This window comes from Hylobates moloch, unplaced genomic scaffold (genome assembly GCF_009828535.3).
Source record: "Hylobates moloch isolate HMO894 unplaced genomic scaffold, HMol_V3 SCAFFOLD_23, whole genome shotgun sequence".
Lineage (NCBI taxonomy): Eukaryota > Metazoa > Chordata > Mammalia > Primates > Hylobatidae > Hylobates > Hylobates moloch.
This window is the reverse complement of record NW_026652298.1, coordinates 35,673,774-35,692,232: the sequence shown is the minus strand read 5'-3', so window position 1 is coordinate 35,692,232 and position 18,459 is coordinate 35,673,774. Positions and strand designations below refer to the sequence as shown.

At 40.8% G+C, this 18,459-nt stretch overlaps 1 protein-coding gene across 1 annotated transcript in view; it reads left to right on the top strand.

Annotated features, from left to right (window-relative positions):
- RBFOX1 (RNA binding fox-1 homolog 1) overlaps window positions 1-18,459 on the top strand; it is a 2,506,415-nt gene that overhangs the window by 1,279,231 nt on the left and 1,208,725 nt on the right. The window lies entirely within an intron of this gene.

Genomic DNA, 18,459 nt, shown 5'->3' with positions numbered 1-18,459 from the left:
GGGCGGGACCCACGCAGCCCCAGTATCCACTGCCTTCCCCCAGCTGCAAGACTTTGCAAAAACATTGGGCGTCTAATTTGGCGAGCGTTTTGGCGCGGACAGAGGCCGAGGCCGGCCGGGGAAGCCGGACCCGGGCGCGGGCGCGGGCGCCGCCGTGGCCTCCCTTTGTGTGCGCCCGGGTGTTGATTGCCTCCTTGCACGGGCTGCTCGCTCTCGCGCCCGCGCGCTCGGGGTGTTCTGCACCTGCTGGCGGCCGTGCCAGGCAGCCCGGGCGAGCGAAGGCGCGCGGCGCGCACGACGGATGACTGGAGTCATTTACATTGCTAGCACGTGGGTGCCGTTTGCTGTTGCCTCGGACTTCTCCCGTGCTGTGTTCTCCCGGTGAGGAAACAGGAGGCACTTTGCAGCCGACAATGAAATCTTGGCAGCTAATTGCAGTCGTGGGAGATGCCCTTCAGGTAAGACGAGCGAAGAAGACTGTAAAACACTGTCAGGGAAGGAGAGAAAGAGGGAGAGAAGGAGGGAGGGAGGGAGAGACCAGGCAGCTTCTGCAGAGGCTTCCTGAAGCCCACTGACTCCGCGGGAGGGGGTTGCAGAGGGACGGGGGCGGGCGACAGGGGGAGGAGTGTGCAAATTGACATTTTTGGCTGCCTGTGGCAGAGGAGCAGCTGTCAGCCGCTGTCCAACGTTAACGCAGAGACGGTGGCGGCGTGTGCGCCTCCGGGGCTGCTGATTAGAATAGGGGACTTGGCCGTGGATGGAATCCGGGAAACCCAAACCGGAGATGGAAGGATGAGGCTGCGTTTGCAGCGCGTGAATGGGACGCGGTATGTAAGCCGAGCTCCAGCTCCGGGGACCTCGGAGACTGAGCTCAGGGCTCGCCCTGGGCGCCCGGTGATGGGGGTGGTCTGGACACTTGGAGAGGGCGAGGGGGCGTTTAGAGGGATTGGGGAGCCCGGAGATGCATCGATTTTCTTTACCCGCTGGAAGTTAGTGGGCAACTTCCTTGCCAATGCTCATTGGCTCCGTTTAACTTTATTCCCAGAGATGAATAAGCGTTTATTAAGAACCGATGTAAAGGTCCCAACAGGCTAGCCATGGTTTTGTAAGAGATGCGCGGCTCTGGTTTATGAAATGAATGGCCAGATGGGTCGTGCTTTTGCGAAGTTGGCATGCTAACGTTGCAAGGGAGCATGTGTGTGCAAGTGTGAGCATATGCGCTGCATGTCTGTGTAAACATGTCCACCATGCTAGTTGCGCTGGTGTACTCTTTATCTTCTCTGCTTGATTCCCATGGAAGAGAGATTTAATTGACAGTACTGAATACACTTCGACTTGAGAAATAAGCTCTGTACCATTTTATGACATGGAATAAGAGTTGCCTTCTTCTGAGATCAAATGGGAGAAATGTACCTTGCCTTCTCAAGTGATGGAATGAACTGTTATGCATTTAAAGAATATATTATATACAGAGTGTCGAATGTGACATCCATCAGTCTGCAAGGATCGCCTAGCCTCTCAAGCGCAGCTCATCCCTCTAGCCCTTATTTTCAGATTATGGAGAAATTGGGGGTTTTATTATTTCTTTTGACAAAAGAGCTGCGTTTTCCACCTTCCTACTTAAGAGGGCTCCAAGCGGAATTGTGAATCCAAAAGTTTTGTTGGCAATGTCACCTTAGTAAAACGTTATGAAATTATTTGCTAAGAGAGCCACTTTCTGACCGTCTTCACGTAGAAGAGTTTACTCATTGTTGACATGGTTTCAATTTCGGTTACACAGAAATGAATGTGGTTTATTGCTGAAGCAGGCAAAAATGATTGTGTAATCCTATTAGGGTAGCTGGGTAGTAAATTGTTTGGCTTCAAATTGGAACATCTTTCTCCACAGTGTTCCCTATTTTTTGATCAAAATGTGTGCTGGAAAATCCAAAGAGTGTGAGTAGAAGGGTGTTTGTGGCATGGAGTAACTTGCCTTTGTGGTTTGCTATGATTAAGTTTGAAGAGGGTTGTTTGTCAAGTAAGTGAATGGAAGTCAATCAGCAACAGCTGCTTGCCAATCAGGCCCACAGGACTCTAGGCTTTTCATGTAAGAAGCAAGATTTTCCAAGTCTTATCTGCCCACACACTTCCCACACGTGTGATGCCTCCCCTCTATTAGAATACTCAGAGGTTATGAAGAGGGAATTGTTTATCTCAAGAGTGAGGTAGGGGGACATGTAGAAGGATCTCCTCCCTCCCTGTCTTACCCCTTTTCTCTTCTCTGTCTTGGTTTCCCTCTGGGTATTTTTTCCTCCTTCTCCAATTTTTTTTCGTCTATCTGTATTTCTTTCCATCTTTCTGTCTTTACTGTTTTACCTGGTGCACAGAAACCTTTTAGGTATCTTTGCTACACTTTAACAAATGTTTTGCACGCTGCAGGATCACCAGAGCCTGTTTCCTTCCTCCCTTCCTTCCTTCCTTTCTTTCTTTCTTTCTTTCTTTCTTTCTTTCTTTCTCTTTCTTTGTTTTTCTTTCTTTCTGGAATTCTCCACTCACCTGCAAGAATTCTTTAGTATTAGGCAATTCCACTGTACATCAATCTTATAAAAAGTGAATATTCAAACTTTTTTTGTCATTTCATTTTAACCAAGCAACTAGACTCTTAGAAAATGCTTTTACTATGCGAAAAGAGCAGAATCTTTTCTGTTACCACAAATTGAGGGATTATATGAAAGTGCGTTCTGTCTCATGACATTATTGGACTAAGCATATTTTTACATTTGTCTATTAAAATCTTATCCTTCAAACTTCTGTTTTCCCTATCACTTGTCTTAATTTCAGATTCTGGATTCATTTTAATCTGTATTTACTCAAGATTTGGTAGCAATAACTATCAGCGCTGACTTATGGGCCAGGTATTTGAAGTATAACAAAAGTAGTTTTTCTTTTTTGTGTGACATTGTGTTCCTTTTTGTTCTTAAAAAGGACCAGCTAAGTATTTTTCTTTTTTTCCCTTCTCTCTACTAGGAGTATGATACAACAGTTGAAGTAGATCTCAGTGAAGGGCTTTCTTTTTTTTTTTTTTTTTAGCATTGATTGCCTTCCTATAAACTATAGTTGCAATATTTTGAAAATATATTGTTATATTTTATGACACTAATTGATGTATATGACTCATATTTTGAGAATCCAGGTACACACTCCTCATTGTTGTCTTTGATTTGATTATGACAACCGGCTTGAATGGGTCAATCTTGAGCTAAATAAATACTATAACATCTAGTGAAGAACAAAGTTGGTCTTGTTTTCTGTCTAAATTTATAATTTTTATATTAGATTTTGAGCAGAGTGGTAATCTGGTGAAATGAAAAGTCATCTAAAAGAGGAAGAAGATTTCTCAACTAATAATAAAACGATTATTATTAATTAAACTTAGTTGGGTTTAACTTTTTGCTTTTATTTTAAAAACTTCACGTGTGTTAGTCTCAAAGTTATCAAAGGGAGTTGGCGTAAGTTCCTGGAAAGTAATTCTATTGGGATTAAAAGTCCTTTCTATGAGACTTCAATCTGCATCTTGTGTTGATTTTCCGACGAACATAAAAATGAATGAGGAGGAGAAAGCATGGACCCTTAATTTTACTTTTTTTGGCATTTTAGACTTTACTTTGTTATGGATCCAAAAACTTTGGAGTGTGTTAAAGTATCAAATCTTTGTTTGCATTTATGGGTGTGCGTTTTTGCTCTTTTTGTTTTCTTTGATTTTCTTGCAGGGTTGCGTGTTTGTGTGTATTATGAGCAGTAGTCAACAGGAGCAAAAGAGAAGAATTTTACAATTATGCATTCTCATGCATAATTTGATTTTAATTAAATCATACATAATCAGAATAGCAGTCTCAAGGATTTAGGATTCCTGCTGAACCCCCTCTGCACGGCACCAAGAGAAAGATAAAATGCCTTTAAAAGTCAGCATTAAACACACAGTGTTTGGTTTGGAAAACATCGCATATCAAATTATTCAGCAACTATAATGTCCCAGACAGTTTTCATGGTGTGCTTTTATTAAGCCAAATAAAGTTTCTATGAAAAGTTGTGGGATTTCGGTAAGTTGTGGGGTTTCTGTGTGTGTGTGTGTGTGTGTGTGTGTGTGTGTGTGCCCAAAAGGCTGAAACAGCTTATGTCAGCTACAGCAACTCGTTTTTGATTCAGCAAAACTAGGTTATGAATTCAAGCAATTAAAAATGACAGAAAGCCCAATTTCACTGCCTAGATTAATATGCTTCCAATTTTTCCTGCTCCATAAAAATTTCAAAGTGTTCTTTCTGGTGAGGTGCTTGCATAACCTATAGGGTATTGGGAGGGTCCCCATTTCTCGTTTGCTTATGATGTCTGAATGCTTTGATGGAGGAAATATAAATAGGATCAGTTGGATATTTGTCACATAATTTTGTGCTTGCAAGTTCTCCTGAAATTATTTTGGTTGGATTTAAAAGAAAAGAGCAGTGGTTAGTTTCTTAGCATTTACCGATAGTGAAGAATCTGTCGGCAAGCTCCAATGTCATGAAGGCCAGGAAAGACTTTTCAAGAAAAGATACAGTTATAGTAGAGCTAGTGTCTTCAGCTGCCAAAGATGGCAGTGATATGTTTAAGAAAAAAAATATAAAATATTATGCAGTGGTGAGCATGTTTATTGCTTTTTCTCTATTCCTAAAGTAATGTCTGGAATTCTAGATTCATGTTTATCTAATGAGCCAAATCTTTCCCTGTTATTTAAAATGGTCCTTTTTTCTTACACACTAATTAGCAGTCAAAACCAGCCATCTTAATTATCTGTACTTTTTGGTTCATTCGTTAAGTTTTCTAACCTGGTTTGAATTAACTTGTTCACACACAGTGTACGCAGACACAAATATACACTCAAAAACTCATCTCCCAGCACCGTTTACTCCACGCTTTCAATCCAATACAGAAAGACAGCAACAACCAAACAAATCAAGGTGCACTATTTGCCCAATGTTTGTTTTACAGAGAAGACCCCTAAAGGGCTGTATATGAGGAAGGCCTCTGACAGCCCTTCCTTTTCTCTTCATGATAATTCTGCATCTGCATTTGCCACAGTACTGTGGATGTGCTTCTTTGTTGTTTAGCTGCAGTTTCTAGTTGTGAGGAAATCAGTTGTTGTCTGCAAAGAAGATGTAAGTAATAGTTGGATGTATTGTGGTTAGCTGAATGTGTAAGTACAGGTCTTCCATTTCTATTAAAATGATGAGGATGAGGATGTGATAACCTGTCAACAGAAACAGCAATAACGATACAATGCCGATTTCTTCCTGGGCCCTTACTGACTCCCTCTGCGCGTCAGACATTGGACGAGGAGCTTCTGTGTATTTTCTCTGTTCTTACAACTCTGCAAGGTAGGTATTATGATGCCTAATTTAGAGATGGAGAAACAATTTTCAAGACTTTTTATAATTAGAAAAAGTGACTAGACTCCAAATTTTTCTGATTCCAATATGCTAAGATATCATTGAAGTTTATTAATCTGAGTTTAGAATTTAGCATTTAGAATTTGTTTACACATAATGGGTACTTAAGAGATACACTAGGTTAGGAGTTCTCAAACAGGAACAATTTCCTCCCCTAACCCATGACAATATTTAACAACATTTTGAAGACAGTTTTTATTTCTTTGTGGGAGGATGACTCCCTCCTGCAAAACAAAAACAAATTACCTGGCCCCAAACCAACAGTGCCACAGCTGAGTAATTATACCCTAGGTAATATCAGTGATAGCCTAATTTAAACCTGGTCTGATTTTTCAAGAGAGGGGAGAAGGTATGTGTAGTTCAATTATTAAACATTTAAAATCTCTGGTTGGATACTGTGAATAGGATCATGATGTAAAATCAGACAGTCTTTATTTCCTTACAGTCTGACACTAAAATTGTTACAGCTGCTTCCTGGGAACATCTTTCTTTATAAATATGGCATGGGTCATTGTGATTTAAAGTGCCTATTTTTTTCCGATTTACTTACTCTTTAGTACGACAAGTGCTGGGAAATGAAATTTCTTTCCTTGGTACTCATGTCACTAGAAGAGAAATGTAACGTCGCTAAATGAATAATGGAAGAGCAATTCTAACAACCTTCCCATATGGTCCTTCTTTTCCTTCAGTGTTCAAATGGCATTATTTCCCTCTTGTCTTTAAAGGTTTGGCACATAGGTTGATTGGTTTATTTGTTTAAATAGTATTTTGTATTCGCCGAGCACTGTTGCAAATGCTTTAAAATATTAATTCATTGAATCTTTAAGATAAGCCTAGGAGATTGTCATTGTCTTTATCTACTTTTTACAGAGAGGGAACAGACATCCAGAGAAGTTGAGTAATCTGTATGAGATCGCACAGGTTCTAAGTGGCAGAGCTGGGATTTAAACTCCAAAGTCTGTGTTCCTAGCCACTTTCTCACGTACTTTAGTAACTTGAGCTTCTAAATGTACAGAAGCCTAAGCATTGAGACACCATCTTCACCCGAGTTTTGAAACAAAAGACATTTTTAGTCTCATTTTGGAGTGGTTGATGAAGAAAACGGACTTACCTGTTTTTGAAAGAGCATGAGTGAAAATGCTCACGGCTTTTTATGTTGCTATTTAAATACTCCTGTATATGCACTTCACCTGGGTCAGGAGGTCTTGTGACTTCTCTCTACCATGACTACCTCCAACAACAACAAAAAAGCCACCAAAGGGAAACACTAATGTACAGGAGGGCACAATTTGCAGGATGAGTGATCTCCATTGTATTCCCTACTTAATTGTCATGTTGGAAAAATAGAGAAATTCTTAAACTGGATCTCCTAAGGTGTCTTCAAGAAACTTAACTCTTTGCTTTCTGATGCTCTTAAAATGTTCTAGAGAGCCCCATGTGGTCCGTGCCAGGGGGGTGAGTACATTGACTCCCAGCTTGATCTTACTCAGCTAATGCCAGGCTGTTTGTTGTCCTGCCTTTAGGCCACGGGAATGACCATGCCTATCTCAGTCTCAGTTGAGTTTTTAGTGAATAGCAAATGCTATGAAAAGAAAAACAATTTAAGTATATTTTTAAATAGAAATGCCAATTTGACACATTTTATTCTGCTTTAGAAGGGAAAAAAAGATCTTGCAAGTATGCAATTAAATACATACCAGAATATCCAGAAAACCAAGACAGAAGTAGAGAGGCTCAATGAGCTTCAGTTGAATAAATGAGTATATGGATGGAACATTTTGTATTTTTCAAAATTTCTTATCAAGGAGATATATGGGTTTGTACCTGAAAATGTCTCACATCTCGAATACAAGCCACCGTGGTGGGAAATAAGGTCTGACAGGTGTCAGTTTCATACCACCTGTCCTCAGCTTACCAATCTATATTTGTACATTACTTAAGTGTTAGGCATAGGTATCTGCTTACTATTTATTGCCCCGCAAAAAGCTCAGAGATGCTTAACCACAACTTACAAGTATGGACTGCATTTTACCTGAGGTAGGACATGGATTTTTTTATACAAGAAAGAAAGGGTCACCCATGAACAACTCGTGTCTGGTCATGGAGCAATATTGAAGTCTCGAAAAGGGCTCTTGAGCTACCTCCTCCCAGCCTGGAGACAGTTTAGGAACTGGGTTGGAAGTGGAAACCATTACTGTTCTTTATATTTCAGGACCAATAAACTCACATTTGAACGAAGAAAGCAAAGAGTGAATCCCATTTCAGAACTGTCAAAAGACTGATGTTGGATCCATTATCTTCAAATGTCCTTTTTTAATACAGTTCATCGAATTGGCTTTTGTGGAATACCTATTTCATCTAAGTGTTGGTTCAGGAAATGGTTTAAAATGAAACCAGAATTTGTTGTTCAGTGGTGAAATAAATGAGATGAACGCACATAGCCAAGACTACCCAGTAAAGTTCTGTAGATACTATTAGTATGAAGTACTAAAATTTAAATTATACGTGTATATATAGTTATATCTATAGTTAAGCTGTAGATATGTAACTTATATGTATAGACTATAAGCTACATGGTCTATATATAGTCTATATATATAAACTATATATAGATATATAGTTAAGCTATATATCTATATATAGTTTAATTGATGAAAGAAAGAATGGGAAGTTGGATTTAAAATAGCCATTTTAATTCCACATCCAGAAGAATATGGAATACTTCCACATCTTAACGTGAGTCTCCTTTTAGAAATAAAGAGAACTAGTGATAAACCTGGTATGCCATTAAAAAGAGTGTACCCAACACTCAGTGAATTTCTGCCCAGTCTTGATTGTGAAATTTTCTTAGGAATCTAAACATACAGAAGTTACATCAATGTTATAAGTGGTTCAGGATTCAAATTCTGCTGCTGATAGAGAAAGGAACCCGATTTTGTTGTAATGCATTAGCTAATTCTTCAGTATATGGAATTGCACATCATTATCCTTCTTACCGATACTGTCTATTGAGTGTCTGCAATAAGCTAGACACTGTACTAATTCCCAGATGTGCATTATTGGCCTGAATATTTCCAGCAGCCCTATGAGGCAGATGTGGTTGTTATACCCAGGATTCATGAGGGATGGCTGAAACTTGCGATGATTTTTCAAGGGTTACCAACAGCTAGTGAGTAAAAGGGCTGCTAATCAAATTTGAAGCTTTGAGGCTTCGAAGTCCCTTTCCCCGTTTTTTTTGGCCCAAAGCTATACGAATCATTGTTCTAACACTGGTGAAAAATGAATCTGATGTAGATGAAGAGATTTATGTAGCTATAGGAATTTCCTATAACTCTCCTATTAGATTAAACTTCTTATCATCTTGGCAAATTGTGCAAGTGGCTGGATATTTTGGGTAGATGGGCGGATGGGTGGATGAATGGATAGAAGAGTAGACATATAGGCTGAATAATAATGGAGAAGATAAATTGGCAAAGGACATGAATATAGGTTTTGGAAAAATAAATATAAATAGCAAGTATATGAAAGTGTGTGTGGGTGTGTGAAAGTTTCGCTTGTATATATGAAAGTTTTATATATTGTATTGGAAAACAATTTGTTGATGAAACAGGCATTTTATACCCTGTTAGAATGTGGAATAGTATCTTCTTCTGTAGAGGACTATTTGGGAATTTTTATTTTAAAAAAGTAGGCTGGGCACAATGGCTCACACCTGTAATCCAACACTTTAGGGGGCAAAGGCAGGAGGATCATGAGGTCAGGAGTTCAAGACCAGCCTGGCAAACATAATGAAACCTCGTCTCTATTGAAAATACAAAAAATTGCCAGGTGTGGTGGCGGGCACCTGTAGTCCCAGCTATTCAGGAGGCTGAGGCAGGAGAATGGCGTGAACCCAGGAGGCAGAGGTTGCAGTGAGCCGAGATCATGCCACTGCACTACAGCCTGGGTGACAGAGTGAGACTCCATTTCAAAAATAAATAAATAAAAAATAAATAAGTATGTACTTTTGACCCAGCCTTTCTGCCTCTGGAATCTATGTGATCGCTCAAGTTTGTGAAGATGCAGCTTGGTTCACTGCAGCATTGTGAACAGTCAGAAGGAAACTGTAGCAGACGAAATACCTAAGGCGGGGGATTGGACGTCAAGGACCCTTGCAGGAATGAAGTGGATTTGCCTGGATGTAAAACTACATCTAAGATGTTATGAGTGAGGAAGAGCCCAAAACTCAGAAATCTGTTTGAAAAACTTTGTTAGAAAGCAAACATACACATGCAGTTGTTTTACGTAGAGGGCAATACTGCAAAAGATAATGAGGGGACTACGAATAGTGATTATCTTTGTTGTAGCTGTGCAGTATGACTAAGAGAGGGGCAGGGAAGAGATGGAGCTTTTGCTTTTAAGATTGCACCTTTATTCTTTGTGATTTTCAGCAAAGATGCCCTACTTGGATAATTAAAAAATACTTAAAAGAAAAGCTTCCGTTTTGCAAACAACCTGTGATCACTTTACCCCTGAGCTGATATAGATCAGCTTAGATATCAACATAGATATTCTGTGTTAGACGTAGGCAACCTAAATTGCTTTGAAAATGTATTTGAGCCTTAGAAAAGATAAAACTGAAAATCATTTGATTCACAGTTATGTTTTGGTTAAGGTTTGGGGTCAGTATCCTCTCTGGAATGGGGTGGTGGGGTGTTGGAATTTCCTAAAAATGATAAGTCTAAGTGTTAACAGTAATGGTTTGGCCACAGAAGAAAATCAAATTTCCCTGTTGCTGTACACACTTGTCATTCATCGCTGGTACTGCAAAATCATGATCCTTATCCTCCCAGCTGCGTGTGTTTGTCAGGGACCGTAGGCTGCTAAAAGTTGTATACAGTACTATTATTTTTTTTATTCATCTCTGGGTCATTTCATCTTCCTGTGCAAGCCACATGAAAAGCTGTGTATGAAAATTGTATTTTGTGCTGAATTTCCCACTGTGAAAGATGTTTACTATATATTTATGAAAACACTGCAATAACAAAACCCTTTATATAGCCTTTCAATTTGCTGTAAGGGCAGATAAAATATTTTTATCTCAAACTGAACTTCATACCTTGGGAAATTCAGCTGGCCTGACTCAGAATAATAAAACACTTCAGAGAAAGGCAGGTGCTGTTCAGATTGCTTCAGAAAGCTGTGCACTTCACTCGGCAGATTTCAATTCCTTTAAACACGCCAACTGAATATACAGAAGCTAGAAATAATCAGTATAAACTATGCAACGTTAAGTACAAGAAATCATCATTTTTTATTAAATAGTTTCATAATACATCTACAGTAGCATCAGCGTGATTTTTAATGAGTAGTATTTTCCTGTATACCAGAAGATACAGAGAGGAGGTTGGCGATCATTCCAGTGTATTGAAAACTTTCATTCTTCATCTGCATTTAGGCTTTGGCAATATTCTTAATTGAAATTTTTACAGAGATACATGTAGCATACGCAGTTGTAAGAAAATACAGATAGATCTCTTGTACACTTTTCTCTAGTGGTAATGTTTTACCAAACTGTAGTATCACATCATATCCAGGATATTGGCATGGCTGCAATCCACTGACCTTATTTGAATTTCTCTAAGGTTACTTGCACGTAGTTGCATGTATATATATTGTTCTGCATAACTTCATCAAGTGTAGGTTTCTGTGTCCACTGCCACAGGTAAGGTACTGAGCAGTTCCATCCTGAGGTTCCATTTGTATAACCACAGCTATCTCTCGCGACCACCCGCCCCTGTTCTTAACCCCTGTGGATCATGAGTCTGCTTTCCATTTGTAAAACTTTGTTATTTCAAAAATGGTGTATAAGTGGAATCACACAGTGCTTAGACTTTTGGGATGGGCTTACTGACTCTTCATTCCCTGGAGTTGTACCTACATTGTTGCATTGGTAATTTTGCATGGTATGTGTATGTACCACAGCTTAACCATTCACCTGTTGCAGGACATGTGGGCTGGCTTTGACCATCACAAATAAAGCTGTCTTGAACATTTGTGGATAGGTTTTTGCGTGACCGTGAGTTTCACTTCTCTGGGATAAATGCCCAGGAATGAGCTTTGGCGATCTTTGATTTATGCATATTATGGAACACATCAATATGTTGCACCCATTGGAAGTCAATGCCAGTTGCATACAAACCAATACAAGGAAAAAAATAAAATTGTACCCATGTCTTAATGTTTCTTTTTACATAAACATGGCACTAAATGCAGAGAATAGCCAGCATTTATGTAGCATCCACCATATGCCAGGCTGTATTCTAAGCCTGTTATGTATGCTCACTCATTTGTCCTCAGAGCAGCCTTATAAAGTATGTACTACTATTCTTACTTATGGAGGAAGCACCAAGCACAAAATGGTTAAGTAACTTGCCCAAGATTTTATAGTCATCACCACTTAGAGGTAGTCGGTCTGGCTGGAGAACCCCTCATTTTAACCACTAATCAATGTCCCCACTTTCTTTTGTTTGTTTGTTTATTTATTTATTTATTTATTTTGAGATGAAGTTTCACTCTTTCACCCATGCGGGAGTGAAGTGGTGAGATCTTGGCGCACTGCAACTTCTGTCCCCCGGGTTCAAGCGATTCTCTTGCCGCAGCCTCCTGAATTGCTGGGATTATAGGTGCCCGCCACCGTGCCTGGCTAATTTTTGTATTTTTAGTAGAGATGGGGTTTTACCATGTTTCCTAGGCTGGTCTCGAACTCCTGACCTCAGGTCATCCACCGCCCCCCTCCCCCCTTCCTTGGCCTCCCTAAGTGCTAGTATTACAGGCATGAGCTATCGCTCCTGGCAGACAGACATCCATAACATGATGTCTCCACTTTCGTAGATCGGTTGGTCATAACTTATGGGTTGGCTGAGACAGTAATATCCATTTAGAGTAAACATCTATTGATATCACCCTGAAAATAAATAATAAATGAAATTGGGTATATAGAATAATCAGCTAGCTGACTTCATCATCCCTTAGCTCACAGCTCTGACTTTAAGCTTGCTTTATTTGGCCGTTTCAGACAGATGGATGCCTCTTATGGCTTTTGGATCTCCAAGACGTAGATTTCACAACCCTCCCTTGGTTACACACTGTAATATTTAACAGCTCTCAATAGCAGTATGTTCTGCTTTTTTGGTATGGCCCAAGTCTCTCCTATTGCAAACTCAATACCCCTCACTCTTTCTCCCCACCTATTGAAGACGTGGAATTCTTGGTTGTCCGTTGCATTCACAACATAAAGGTATCTGTTTGTAACAGAATGTTGTTTGGCTGCTTTACATTAATCCTTGAGCTTTTCGTTCCTCCAAAGGCATTTTATATTTCCGACAGGCTTATAAAGTATTTAATATTTTCATATGCGTCAGTGTAAAGCCATCTGTTGCAGTGACAGGACAAAATGTGGAAGGCAAGAACAAGCGTATGTTTATGGAAAGATTCCATGAAATGTTAACAAGAAAGATATGTGCTACTCTCGGGTGTCTTGTAGAAAATGGTCAGGGGAATTTGGGAAGGCATGGCTTACAGCACTGGTGTTTGTAAATTGGTGTTTATAAAAGGCATGTGCGCTTTTTTTTTTTCTACTGTCCTGCAAATTTAGACTAGATTGTTGACATAAATGGCCGCGGTGACCACTTTGAAAGGAAATGGTGGTGTGACCTAATATTTGGAACTTCCTTCCTTTGTTGTTTGTCATTCACAGGCTTCAACTTTTTCCTTTTCATTTGAACAAATGGATTGGGAACCTGCTTTGCACCAGGCGTTTGTGTTGCTGGAATAGCTAGATTGTGTTTCTAAACAGCTAGAACTGTTTCTCGGTGCCTTACTTTTTTTTTTTTTTTTTTTTTGAGACGGAGTCTCGCTCTGTCGCCCAGACTGGAGTGCAGTGGCGCAGTCTCGGCTCACTGCAAGCTCCACCTCCCGGGTTCATGCCATTCTCCTGCCTCAGCCTCTCCGAGTAGCTGGGACTACAGGCGCCCGCCACCATGCCCGGCTAATTTTTTGTATTTTTAGTAGAGACGGGGTTTCACCGTGGTCTCGATCTCCTGACCTCGTGATCCGCCCGCCTCGGCCTCCCAAAGTGCTGGGATTACAAGCGTGAGCCACCGCGCCCGGCCGGTGCCTTACTTTTAATAGCCGTCTTGTCCTACTCATACAGAAACAATCAGATGAGAATCAATTTTGCCTGCCCACTTGAACGTATCAGTTTAGGCACAGTTAGCCAAAGCTGTTGCTGCATGACGTTGCCCCTCGTCGAACTGGGCTCAGAAAATCAAAGTAAGTTCCCCCAAGCGAAGACACCAGTGCTCTTGGGGAAACACATCACAGCTAAAATACACCGAGTATTGGCTGGGCACGGTGGCTCATGCCTGTAATCCCAGCCCTGTGGGAGGCCAGGGTGGGTGGATCACTTGAGGTCAGGAGTTCGAGACCGGCCTGGCCAATATGGTGAAACTCCGTCTCTACTAAAAATACAAAAATTAGCCTGGTGTGATGGCGGGTGCCTGTAATCTCAGCTACTTGGGAGGCTGAGGCAGGAGAGTCGCTTGAACCCAGGAGGTGGAGGTTGTGGTGAGCCGAGACTACGCCATTGCACTCCAGCCTAGGCAACAAGAGAGAAACTCTGTCTTGGGAAAAAAAGACAAAAAGAAAATGCAGTAAGTATAGTATCTGCCAAGTACTACAAGAGGCACTGTATCTTAGTTGGCTTATTTGAGGCTCTCAAACCTCTTACGTGGCATGTGAAGTCATTGTCTTCATTTTACAGATGAGGGAGCAATTTTAGAGAAGGTAATTAACCAAAGATTCCATTGCTAATATGGAGTGGACCGGGAACATGGCAACAGGCCGACTAAACCCGCAAGCAGCTTGCTTAACCACTGTGTTTTGTAACTGAGGGTGGAGAAAGAGGAGGAGCTTGTGAAGTGCCTTCCAGACCAGCTCTTCTCGGGTGAGCATTAGCTGGGATGTGTGGGTCAAAGATTCAGTATGTTGTTGAGATGTGACATTGACATGGAGCTTGATGCCCTCCACACACTTTCTCTAAAAGTTCTTCAATTCTCAGCTACTTTTTCCACTCTGTAAATAGTCACTTCTGAAGCCCTAGAGGGCGCTTGTAGAAAGAAGTTGGTGAGAACACTAGAAGAACAGCTCTTTAAAATGCCCCAATGGAGCAAGGCCATGTGGAATAACCTCCAGTATAAATCCTTTACACCGATTTTTGAATTTTTTTTTTTTTTTTTTTTTGAGACAGAGTTTTGCTCTGTCACCCAGGCTGGAGTGCAGTGGCGTGATCTTGGCTCACTGCAACCTCTGCCTCCCGGGTTCAAGGGATTCTCCTGCCTCAGCCTCCTGAGTAGCTGGGACTACAGGCAGGTACCACCGTGCCCGGCTAATTTTTGTATTTTTAGTAGAGACAGGGTTTTACCATATTGGCCAGGCTGGCCTCGAACTCCTGACCTGAAGTGATCCACCCGCCTCAGCCTCCCAAAGTGTGGGGATTACAGGCATGAGTCACCACTTCCGGCCCTATTTTATATTCACAAGTGTGAGAGAGTGCCTAAAAGCATTCGCTGGTTTTCAATCATATTAATAAATAAATTAATGACAATTACCCATGTCAAAAGATGACAGTTCCAGGCCGGGCACAGTGGTTCATGCCTGTAATTCCCACACTTTGGGAGGCCGAGGCAGGTGGATCACCTAAGGTAAAGAGCTTGAGACCAGCCTTGCCAGCATGACGAAACCCCGTCTCTACTAAAAATGTTATAAAAAATAGCCGGGCATGGTGGCACATGCCTGTAGTCCCAGCTACTCTGAATGCTGAGGCAGGACAATCACTAGTACCTGGGAGGTGGAGGTTTCAGTGAGCCAAGATTGTGCCACTGCACTCAAGCCTGGGTGACAGAGAGGGACTCTGTCTCAAAAAAAAGATGACAATTCCAGCTAGCTATTCCGAGGTTGATAAAATTAATGACATACTAGAATTTAGAGAGACTTATAAGCAGAAATATATATTGACAGAAAGAGCAAAACATCATTGTATCTCGTTAATAGAGGAACAACAATCAGGCTATCTGAAAGAGAAGACAGACCAGCTAGCTTCTAAATGCCGTTCATTTATTTCAGTCGGCCTTCTCGGAAGGACATTGGGGCTTGGTTCAGCAGTCAGGCCCTTTTAGACCCATAGATTTTGCCTGCAGGTGTTCCTCTCCGACAATTAGCTTGTGATGATAGGCTATAAACTTCATGAAGACAGAGAACAGGTGGGCAATATATAATTAGTTCCTAGCACAATGTCTGCCCATATTAAGGACTTCGATAAGTGTTTCTAAAGAATGTGTGATCACATTGGATTGTCCCAGAGTATTTACAATGTATTAAGTCCTGGTAAATCAAAATAATAGTTATATCTATAATAATTGGATAATGTTTCAGAGTCCTATTGAGGAAAGATAGTGTTATTCCCACCTGCTAGTTCTTCCTCTCCTGAAGCCAAGATATGCATGGTAAAAGCCGTGGCACAGTTTGTATCTGATCCCTCAAGTAAAATACTGACACCACCTTCTATAGGCTTATACGGCAAGTAGCAGTATGCCTTGGAGCCTTTTCCTTCAATACACCCCATTGGCAAAAAGCGACTTATGGTTAATGCAACAGTGAAAATAAATTATTACCATTCTATGATTGTGTGACAGGTTAGTAATTAACTTATGTCACCAGTTGGCTTCCCATAACTGCGTTTATTCAGCTCCGTGGAGCACTTTTCAGGGAAAAAGAAATTATCAGCCAGGCAGCCTTTGTTTACTGTGGAAGCTGGATGCTGGTGGACTGCATCTCCTCCTATTGACTAGGAAGTAAGTTGGTTGTTAGGACATGATTTTCCATTCTTCAAAATGATATGGTGATGCAAGGAATTTGAAAGCTACACTGGAATTAGAAAAGCATAAAGAAATTGCCTTTTATGCACTAATCGAGCCATTATGCCTGTTTTCTTTGGAGTTTTTTTTTTACTGTATAGACACCACAAAGAGCCACGTGTAAGAAAAAAAGGTATGAAAACTCTTAATTAAAATAAAAACTGTACTATGTGTTTTTACCCCATTGTAGGTTAAGTGTGTATCACACAGCCTAGGGACAATGATATTAGATTTGTAATAAGTACAAGCAAAGCTTTTCATTTTGATTGGATTGGGTGTATTTTTCATCAGCATCTCCCGTGTGAGCCATGATTCCAAGACAGAGTCTTGTAATCTTCTGCAGTGGGAATGATTCAGCTTAAAAATCAATAGGGCATGAGGTATTTCAAGTTCTCATTATTGTAATGTGTCAACATCACTTCAGTGACCCCAGAGTCCTATGTTGGCTGGTTTTCCCCCTGATTTATTGTGCAATCTTGTAGGGCAAACTATAATTTCACTTGGAATCAGAAAGTCTCCATTTATGGTTTGCGTCCCAGTCTCCAGTCATTAGGGCATTCGTGGGTAATCGATACCGCCTCTTGTTGCTAACAGCTGAATGAAGTTGTCACCTGCTTAGATTACAAAGGAGTCTGGTAAAAGGATGTGGTAGGGGTGAGCACATTGGACAAGCTCTGTTTTGAAAAGGGCTTTCTCTGATGTTTACCTGCCGCCTCTTGGAGGGCTTTCAGCATTTTTCAGGACCTCCTTTCTAGAAACCCTTATCACTGAATTAGCACAATGTTTTCTTTCTTCTTTTGTGAACCGGTTGTGAATGATGTCATTTCCTTTGGTTAAAAAATGAGTTGAAGGAGCCATTCTTGAAATTCTGCGCGCTGACACAAGTTTTAGAACCCGTTGAGTCATGCCAACTCTTTTTAAAGACCTGGTCATCATGCTATAATTAAAAGAATGGTATCTTCTGTTCTTTTCCTAATTGGCCAAGTATCTGGGAACTTAATGAGACCTTTAGCAAGAAGACCATCATCTGTGTTCAACACACCAGGCTTCAATGTATATGCATTCTATTTTGCTGCACGTAGACACGGATGCACGTGTGCACCTACACACAGAACTTCTCACTAGGGGATATTCAATGACCATTTATATGATATCGTCAACTCACACAAAGCACAGTGACTCCAAATTGCAGCTCCAACACCCAGTACTTGGCCAAGGGTGAGAAGGTCTACACAGATCAACTTTTGCAAAAATATGATTAAGTCATTTCAGGAATGTTCCATAATATTCTGAACACAAGAGAGTCCCTTCCCTCAAGAAAATTAATATCTAGCCATGGAAAAGAGCCAAGGTGAAGAGGCAATTGAAATGCATGGATTGTAACTACAGACGCTTAAGAATGGCAAGAAGAGGCATTGAACTCAGGGTCTTAGAAAACTTGGACACTGACGTCAACACTTGACAACATCTTGACGGCATGTCAAGATGTTATTATTCTTCTCCTCACAAAGATTATAAACCAACTGTGATACGTGTGCAGGAGAAAAATTATCATGTTTTAAAGTTGACCTTGTCCATTAAGATCATTCTCTTTTATCTCAGCCCTTGGGGAATTTTTTTTTTTTTTTTTAATGCAGAGTCATCCTCTGTCCCTTGTTAAGTTTTGGATTGGTGTTGCTGGCCCAACCATGTTCCTGTCTTTTCTTCCTACCCTTCCTGGCAGAGCCCCTTCCTCCCAGAGCTACTTCAGCAGGGTAGGATGGTCTCACTGCCCATGGGAGTCCGACCATGGACCCTAGTCCTGCTTGACGAGTTCACATGTCTTTCTCCTGAGCCTCTTTGTCTTGCCAGTTAAACATTCTTTTTTTTAAATTTATTTTTATTATACTTTAAGTTTTAGGGTACACGTGCACAACGTGCAGGTTTGTTACATATGTATACATGTGCCATGTTGGTGTGCTGCACCCATTAACTCGTCATTTAGCATTAGGTATATCACCCAATGCTATCCCTCCCTTCTCGCCCCACCCCACAGCAGTTCC